The 9,164-nt window shown below is 31.1% G+C and overlaps 1 long non-coding RNA gene across 2 annotated transcripts; it reads right to left on the minus strand.

Moving 5' to 3' along the window:
• Positions 1–1,377: 1,377 nt before the first annotated feature.
• Positions 1,378–4,448, minus strand: LOC149988180 (uncharacterized). Of its 2 annotated transcripts, XR_016505277.1 has the most exons (3): positions 3,908–4,448; positions 2,618–2,862; positions 1,378–1,728 (listed from the first exon to the last, which is right to left on the minus strand). It is a non-coding gene; the product is annotated as an uncharacterized LOC149988180 (long non-coding RNA). The 2 variants fall into 2 exon arrangements; XR_016505276.1 differs by lacking the exon at positions 1,378–1,728 and having other exon boundaries at positions 2,096–2,862.
• Between the last annotated feature and the right edge of the window lie 4,716 nt (positions 4,449–9,164).

A 9,164-nucleotide genomic window follows, 5' to 3' on the forward strand; every position in this document is an offset into this window, starting at 1 on the left:
TATGGTAAAAATCCTAGTAGATAATATATTCTTAGATAGAAGATCAAATATCAACCTTATCATTGAAATAGATGTTAAAAAGTTGGAAATTCCTAGGTTTAGATCAATAGCATATAATATGAAGTTGGCTAATAGTGTTTTGGTGAAATCTTTGAAAATGATCAAGGATTTGAAGATCCGCATTCATTGGAATTCATGTTATGTCACTTTTATGGTCATTACTTTCAAAGAAGTGAAATCCCAATATTTTCTATTGCTTGATAGACCATGGCTACAAGACGCCAAAGTTAAGTATAATAGAGATAATAATCAAGTCATCATAGAAAGTGTAAGCTAAAATAAACCTCCACTTGTTGGAAGTTTATTTTAATTCACAATGAGTGAATTAATTATGTGAATTTAGAAATTATAGCTATTAATTAAATTCTAATCAATTTTTTTTTATTTTATTTTTTTAAATAATTCAATTAATGAAGCCAAATTTATTATCACTCACACTTATAATTAAGAAGTTACCTAATAAATTCTATGTAATCAAAAAAATCTTATTAATATGATTTTATTTATTTATGTATTATTATTATTATTATTATTATTTATTTTTATTAGTTTTTTTCTTAAAATTAAAATTTATCTATTGACAAAAATTCATCCTTGAATAACAATTCATTCTTCAATAATATTTCATCCTTGAGTCACATTTCATCTACATACTTCACCAATGTTAAAAATCCATCTTTAATCCTAACACATCAAACCCTAATATAACTTCTCCCACTCTCTAATCTAATCTCATCCAATTTTCATCTTCTCAACCGTCTCAACTGCCTACAACCTCATCTACCCTGAAAAATTCTCACTGATTTGGTTGATGATGAGCTTAGATTGACTTCACCAAAATAGAACCAGCTACACATGAAACAAAAAATCAGAGTTGCCGCCTCTACTGCCAACCGCATAAATAAAATAAAATAAAAAATGGAAAATGGACCGTTGCTCCACAGCAAAAACGGAGAGGAAGCAAATAATAATAATAATAATAATAATAAAAAGCCACCTTGATCATCTTTTAATTTAATTTAATTTTCTTCTATCCTTCTTTATTTTTTTTATTCTACCTTCTTTCTCTTCTGTTCTATTTTTTTTTTCTTTCTTCTTCTTCTTTTTCCTTCTATTTTTTTTATCTTCTTATTTTATTTTATTTTATATTTTATTTTTTTAATAATTTATATATATATATATATATATAAGTTTTAAGAATTATTAATAAAATAGAATTTTCTTTTTTTCCTTTTGACAATGAAGGCTACTTCCATTGGCCATTATCTAATATTAACTACAAATATATATATATATATATATATATCATAGAAATTTTTCTTAATAAATTCTACCATAGGCTGCATATCTGCTATGAGCAATCTATTTTTTTTTATTTTTTCCTAAAAATTCTACTATTAATTCACAAAATCAATAATTTTAAGCATAATAAGTGCATTTTTTATACTAAATACTTAAGTCAGTCAATTCAATGACTCACAATAGCTAATAGTACAATAAGAACCATTACGGTAGACTAAGAACTATGGATAGATGTAAGAATACTAGATGTACTTATGTGCTATAACATGTAAAAAGGACTTATGTATGAGGAAGAAGAAAAGTTGTTCACGGTAGAAGAAGACTTCATAGAACTTAGAGTTGTGATCTTTCCTCAAGTTGATTCCCCTAGAACAAGTAAGATACAGAAGGGCCCCATGTGAGCCCAAATTCCACCATTGTATGGAACAAGTGCTATACAACACATTCAAGAGATAGAATGGAGACACTCCTAATTGTGCAATTGCTAATTTAACTTAAATATTGGTGTTTGTAGTTCAATTTAACTTAATGCCTTCTAGGCAATGGTTACCAATATTAATTAATCTTATTTAATCTACCTTGAGTAGTTCAAGATCATTTGCATGATCTTTATTTGATTTTTTAAAATTTTTTATTATATATGTATATTTTGTTTAATAGTTGTGGAAATTAATAATAAAACCAAGGGAAGTGCAACAACAAATTCAAAGGGAAGAAGAAAAGACAAATAAGATTGTTTCATTGAAGTTTAGTGAATTTGAGATTCAACTGTGTCTTTCAAGATCATATGCATGGTCTTTACTTGGCTATGGTTGTTCTTTCAAGACCATTCACATGGTCTTTACTTAATTACCATTAGATTGTTCAAAGCTATTTGCATGGTTTTTACTTGATGTCCCATTTAAGACCATACATATTATTTCTACTTGATTTTTGTGTAGTTAAAATGTTATCTTTGGTTAAAAAATCTAAATAATTTAAATAAACAAATAAATAAATAAGAACTTATTATCCTTTAAAGTAAATTATAATAAAATTACTTAATTTATTTATCCTAATATATAAAAGTTAATATGCATATAAAAGTAAAAGTAAAATATAAATAAAAATAAAAGTAAAAGTAAAAATAAAAGAAAAAATTATATTATATTAAAAGATAAAAGTTAATTTATGATGAAATCAAAAGTAGAAATGGGAAAAAAATCAGAAAATAAAAAAAACAAGGTAAATGATGGAAGAGATGGAAATAACTAACCTCAACCTTGCTCTGCTAGAAGGCAGCAGACCCCTTCTACTCCAAATTCGCCAAAGATTCGAATCAGCTCCAAATCTAAAGAATTTTGCTTGGTTGAAAACTTAACTCCAAGGCTTCTACTCCAAAAATCCTCGTAGCAATTCCATACTTGAGCCGCGCAGAATGTTTCTTCAAAGTTGAATAATTGAAACTGCCGAGGCAGCCTACCCTCTTTCACTCCAAAATTCACCAAAAATTCAATTCGTCTGCAAATTCAGTGAAATTTGTGCCATTAGAAGCTCAGCTTACAAACCTTATTGCTCTCAAAATTTCAAAAGAATCCAATTCAAAGGCACTGAGAAATATCTAAAATTATATTATAAAAAAATTATATATTTTATAGATCTTATTATAATAAAAATATCAATATATTCTTATTTTTTAAAATTTGACTTCACCAATATTTATTTTAGGATTTCTATAATAATACTTTAGAAAATTACTTTAAATTTTTAATTTTATTGATTTGTACAAAAGGTGTTTAAATCCATCTATTTCATAGAAGTCTATACCATCTAAATTTTGACTTAAATAAATATAAAACATAAGATTGGATACAAAATAGAAATATATAATTAGAAATTAGTAATGTTAATTGTATTTATCAATGTGCAATAATAAGATATCAAAAATTCTTAGGATTTGTCATATTTGGATCAAATTTCAAAGCAACAAAGATGAAAAGGAACAACTGTAGACCTTACAAAACTTTACACAAAATAGACTATATACTGCACACAATTGCATAATTATTTTTATTATTTTATGTTTATCTCATTATTTTAGATTATGAAGGTATAAACTTTCTATAGACATTTATTTATTTAATTGTTGTTGTATCAGTTAAGATTGCTATTTTACAACTATTAAATATACTAATAATTTTCAAATTTATGATGCATTTTTTTTTGAGTATATTGTTAATTTCAAAATAATATTACCGTCCAGAAAACAAATTCACTTCAAAAGGAAATTTTGATTTTTTTTTTAAAATATATATATATATATATATATATATCCAAAATGCTATGTAAGAATAAACTCCCACAAACTCAAAAGTAGTACAATTGCAATAGCAGTGGGATATCATATCGTGAGCAAGATTTAGCCAAAATTGAACCGCTGTGGGATAATACTTAGTTGAAATAAACATAGAAATAAATTATAAATGAGGTGAAATGCTGCAAATCTAACAGAACCATGTAAAATATTTGGAAAAAAATTGATTTTTGCTGTGGTCCCGTTAATTACCCTAGAATCGACGGAAAGAAGGCCATGTCCGAAAAAGAAAGTCGTTCTCGGAAAGAATAGTAGTCTCTGGAAATAAAATCCGGGTCGAGAAGGAAACGATTCGACCAGAAAGAGAAGCGATGAGGAGAAGGCGGGGAAAGGAAGAAGCGGCGAGGTGGAAAGAAGAGGGAGAAAGAGAGAGCGAGAGCGAGAGCGAGAGCGAGCGTGGAAGTCAGTTGTGACAATATTAAGACCTTATTCTCAGGTTTTCCGTCCTCTGGTCGCCACTCGGGGGTCGTAGCTTCACTGCCACACTACCCTTGCTATGGAGGACACCCTCGCATCCTTGTCTTGTCCATGCTGCTTGCTGCTCATCATGGCTTATCGCACACCCATCCTCTGCTTTCTTTTCAGCCTCCCGTACTACGAAAGTTTCAGTTGCAAAAGAGTTCTTGTGATGTGAGATGCAAGACAAGAGTGAGATGTTGAATGAGGCAGATTTCAACTAAGGTTCAATGGCATGGAGAGAAGAGTATTCAGTGACGCATGATTTCGAGATTAACTATGAAATCGCCTCCTTGTGGGATGATGAAGGGGACAATATCTTTGAGGATGCTGAAACTAGTCCCTTTCTAACCTTGAGAAACCTTTGGAGGTTCTTTCAACTCGGCTACTAATTTCTTTAGAAACAAAAGAAGACGGCTTAGGTAATTTAAACCGCCCATGCAAATGACATCTATGAACGTCAATGCATACACAATTGAACAAGTTTTGATCACATAAAAGGTGCCATGGCTCTTTAACGACAAACGGATTCAAAGAAACCTGATGATTTTCCCAAATTCCACCGATTCCACAGACTAAGACCTTTGCAGAATGATGACTTTGAAGCACAAGGTATTACCAAAAGAAGTGAAATTTCACACTACGTAAATATGACATGCAACACTCCTTGCTCACTCCTTGCTAACTATACATTAGCCTTGGAGCTGTCTGGAGTCTTACTTTCAAGGATCCAGAGCGAGCCAAATGACTCGGCCCTCGAAGAGGAGTGTCAAATAACTAGTTTCCGTCCTTGCTCTTGGAACCTAATCGACGGACAAGAAATAGTAAACAACAAAACCAGCACATGTAGGACCTCTTCCCCCTTTTTCGAGGCAACTCTCAAGGCGACTCAAGTTTTTAGAGAACAGTGTCTTCGCTGAGTATTCTTTTGACTACACCTGCGACTTTCATTCCGACTTAACAGGGCAAGTAAAGAGTAAATTTGATTGTAAGAGCTGCAAGTGGCTTGTGCATGCTGTCACCCAGGTAGTACGCATCGTCACTTAACAATTCTCAAAATTTCTAATCAACCTGTTGCATCGAGCTGGTGGGTTCAAAACATTTCCTGATACAATCATTTATCCCTGCTGCTTGCTAGTTATTCTCAGTCATATGGGTATTTTATTTAATATTATCCTACAGCTGCACCGCGCGTGCAAAATTGCAGGGAGGTAAAGTGCCCATGAGACAAAGATCCAAGCCACCTCCATTATTCTCCATTATTCTATCCAAGACACCTCCATATATCAACTCTGTAAATATTCTCAGCATCAATCCTGGATCACGCACATTTTCAGCGCAAGTATTGTCATGGCCATTCAATCCATTTGATTTATTTCCATTATTCTTTGAGATTTAATATGGTAGGATAGGTCAGTGGCTGGTTTTCCGATCTGTAATCTGATGCAATGAAATTCATAACAAGCGCTTTTTACAAGATGCGTTACGAGGGATAGATAAACTTTTCGTGATGTGCTCCTAGGACTTGCTGCACTGTGAAGAACGGCACATATTTTTGCAATTGAGCTCGCTATGAGTTGCGCATCTTAGGCTCTTGGGAACCCCGCTCATCCGCTGAGCACATTGCCGTGAACATACACACACACACACACATATATATATATATATATATCAATATGATTGTGAGCTGCTAGATGAACAATCCCTCGAACCTTGTCGACTTGCAATTCAGCGGAGCTGAGAAGATTGTCGGCAGTTGCCTCAAATCTATGCATTGCCTCCACGTATCCTTCTTGAACATCGTCATAGACATCACGAATACCGATAGTTCCATCCAATGTATTCTATATCGGCAATGACTACAGAGAAAGAAACTTTTTCATGCGATCTTATGAAAAAGAAATTTATTCCAATCTCGAATAAGGTGTAAATTTGGTACAGACAGGGTGCTCTCAAACGATTTTAACTTGTTAAAGCTAAAAAATAATTTAACACAATATACTAAATCGTTTCTCACTTTAGTTTATAAAAAGTAATTTTTAGAACAACAAGTGACAAGCAAAAGTGAAGCAATTGGGAAGTTCATACAGGGCATTCTTTAGGCTTTCGTATTACAGCCTCATGTCAGATTGTCTTTGCTGCAATGATACAAGTAGAACCAAGTGATTGAATCAAATTCACGTTCATTCGAAGAAACCAAGCTTGATCTAGTAATCTACGATTGCTCTATGAGATCACTGGGATCACCGTCCTCTTGATCAGTAGGAATCATCCGAACACATATTTTATCAAGAAGAACACCTCTTGCTCCAAAAAACCCAATCACTTCTCCAACACCACTTACGAATTGGATATGGATGCTCTCATCACCAAATGGACCATAAGCTTTGAGGTTTGTATGTATACTTAGTGATACTGTACAGATAAGGCCAACTTTACCATCCCTTACTGCAACCTCGAGTGGAGCCACTGATGCACTGACTTGTTTTATGTATTCAACAGACTCCAAGCCAATCTGGAATAGTAAAACAAATAGTAATTGCAATATTTAAGAAAACCATATTGAATCAAGAGAAAAAACAGTGTGTCCATATGGCAGTCTAAATGGCAGCGTTTACACTTGAAAATACTACAAAATGATGGGTTAAAGGAAAGTTACCTTGTAGTAGGTGGTAACAATGGTATTATTAGAGTATCTCTCCACATGCACCTCCACCAGTATCAATATATTCCACCTCTAGCAAGTTGCAAAGTTGCAAAAACTCAAAAACTTGATTAATTTGACCTTACATAATGCAATCAGAAGAAAGACAAATCACTCATCTTCATGGCAACTTGTGAAACAAAAGTTTCAGATGTGCAAATGTTGGTTGGATTTGTATACCATAAAGTGTGTTGAAAATGAAGGATATGTAATTTAAAAATAAACAAGGTGTTGACATCTATGACTCAAAAATTTACATATCTTTATCTTCTTGGTATTGGATCCAAATTCTTCCTAAATATCTACATTCTCTAATATTTTGTGATCACCTACAAAAATAATACCAACAAAATGCAAGTAAAATTAGGGTCAAGCAATCAAAAATGAAATATTCAAAACAAGATCTTAAGTAATACAATCAAATTATATTAGCTCTAGTGATGTATAAAAAAGACCTGCATATAAGCAACCCACCTTGTATAAGTAGCCTTGTGATGAACCTTAATTCTTCATATATTTTGTCAAACTTTGGCAAGGCATGGAAATTTCTAGCCCAAAATCTCCAAATTAGAGACTCTAATAGTCGAGGATATGATCCCTTTCAAAGATTTGGTCTGAATTCTAAACTATTATTAAAGAAAAAGAAATTTGAAGTCACTAATATATACCATCAATAAGGTTGCTTACAAAGAGAGTATAAAATAAGATATCTCTCACTTCCAACATCCATTACTTATAAGTGGTGGCTATTACCTTAATGGAAAACTTCTATCTTTTGATAAATATATCTATTCAATATTCTACTGAGATTATTCATTACTATTTTATCTATTATAAAAATATATCTTTAGCATATTTTGTATATCCTTAAGATCATTTTTTGATTCATCTACTTTATATCTTCACCTTCTTACATACCAAGAGTCAATCTTTTAATCAATAGCAACTTACCTAATGTAATATCTTCTACAATGTAACTTATTTTCTTTTCACATTTATTTATTTATTTTAACAACTATCATTCACCTTCAATTTCTTCTTAAAGTCAATACCACCTAGGTCTCTAAATATATTCTCCTCAAACAAAATCTCATAATACAGAATACCAAAGCTATAGATATCAGCTTGCATTACATCAAACTTCAATTTTTTAGTAGTTGTATCTTTTCTACTTACAACCTTTGGAACCATGAACCTTGAAGTATCAATGTTCCAAATTTGATCTTTGTTTGTTTTACCAATATTTTTTGTTTTGATCAAACTGAAATTAGTAATCTTTATTAAACAAGCTCTTAATAATTTGCTATAGGAATCAACGTTAACATTCAGTGGGAGAACCCTTGGATTTAAATTAAAATGTGTCATTTGCTTGCTATGAAGATATCTGATGCCTTTAACAATGTTGAGCATCAATACAATTGCTTCAACATATGAAAGTTTTTTGGCCTTGTCTTTCTTATCCTTTAAAAATTGAAAGAGATTCATGTCCAATATTTCTATGATAAGAAAGCACTTCTTTTTTTTCATAGAATAATAAAAAAGATACACAATATTAGGGTGATGCCACAGTTTTTGGATTTTTTTCAATTCCTAATCAAATGATGATGTATTTTTTTACTTAATAATCTTAATTGTAAAGGTGCCTCCCAAAAGATTTATCATTTGTATATGACCATTTGCATCCATATCAACTGATTTTCTATCAAGAAAATTAAACAAGTCTTAAGGATTGAAGATAAAAGAATTAATGGAAAATATAACTAAGTTTGCTCCTTTTGAATCCTTGCTAGCTATTGTTACTTATTCCTTCTAATGATCTTCATTTTTAAGTTCATAAAAGCTGATTTTTAATGGCTTCTATCTTCTTTAGTAATTGAATTTTTATATCTATCTCCATTGGTTTGTACAGCCTCAAATAATTGTCAAATAATTTTTGATGCATGAATTCATGATCTCCAGACATTTAATTATGGCCATTAAGCCAATACTTAATCAGAGAAGAAGAACTAGATATAAATTTGATTTATTAGAAAATAAAAATTATTCTAGAAATAAATTCCATATTATATCAAGCATGTAAGTACAATGATTATTTATTACATAATTTCTATCATATTAACTTATATATTGTCCTCTTCTATTTCACCAAAATCTTTAATAGCCTTAATGAATCTCCTTCTATATAGAATCAATTGCTCAAAGTGGCCTACATTCAAAGTGGTTTGTATTGAAATTATGCAATATAACTTAAAAATAAGTAGGATTATGATAAAAAATTACAAGCTAATA

Source organism: Physcomitrium patens, chromosome 10, assembly GCF_059467195.1.
Source record: "Physcomitrium patens ecotype Gransden chromosome 10, ASM5946719v1, whole genome shotgun sequence".
NCBI lineage: Eukaryota > Viridiplantae > Streptophyta > Bryopsida > Funariales > Funariaceae > Physcomitrium > Physcomitrium patens.